Consider the following 604-nt stretch of genomic DNA (forward strand, 5'->3'; position numbering starts at 1 on the left):
AGAGAGAGAGAGAGAGAGAGAGAGGATGTTATTCCCTACAAGGTTACACTCCAGCAGAAATAGGTCGCACCCCGCCCAGACCACATTGGCCCACCTGGATTGTCACCAATAAGGGGATCTGACTTTTTAAAATAGTTGTTTTATGGGTTTTCATATCGGTGTTGTTTATTATACTGATAAATTGCTTGCGCTCGTATAACGACTTAAAGAGATGTGGGAATGTGCATATATATATATATATATATATATATATATATATATATATATATATATATATATATATATATATATATATATATATATATATATATATACTGTATATATACATATGAATATATATATATATATATATATATATATATATATATATATATATTCTTTTATATATATATATAGTATATACAAACATATATAAGCATTATACATTCATTTATATATATAATTATACATGTATATATAAATATATGTATAAGCATATGTATATATATATACACATATATATATATATATATATATATATATATATATATATATATATATATATATATATATATATATATATATATATATATATATATATATATATATATATATATATATATAT

The sequence above is a fragment of the Macrobrachium rosenbergii genome, chromosome 3 (assembly GCF_040412425.1).
Source record: "Macrobrachium rosenbergii isolate ZJJX-2024 chromosome 3, ASM4041242v1, whole genome shotgun sequence".
NCBI classification, from domain to species: domain Eukaryota; kingdom Metazoa; phylum Arthropoda; class Malacostraca; order Decapoda; family Palaemonidae; genus Macrobrachium; species Macrobrachium rosenbergii.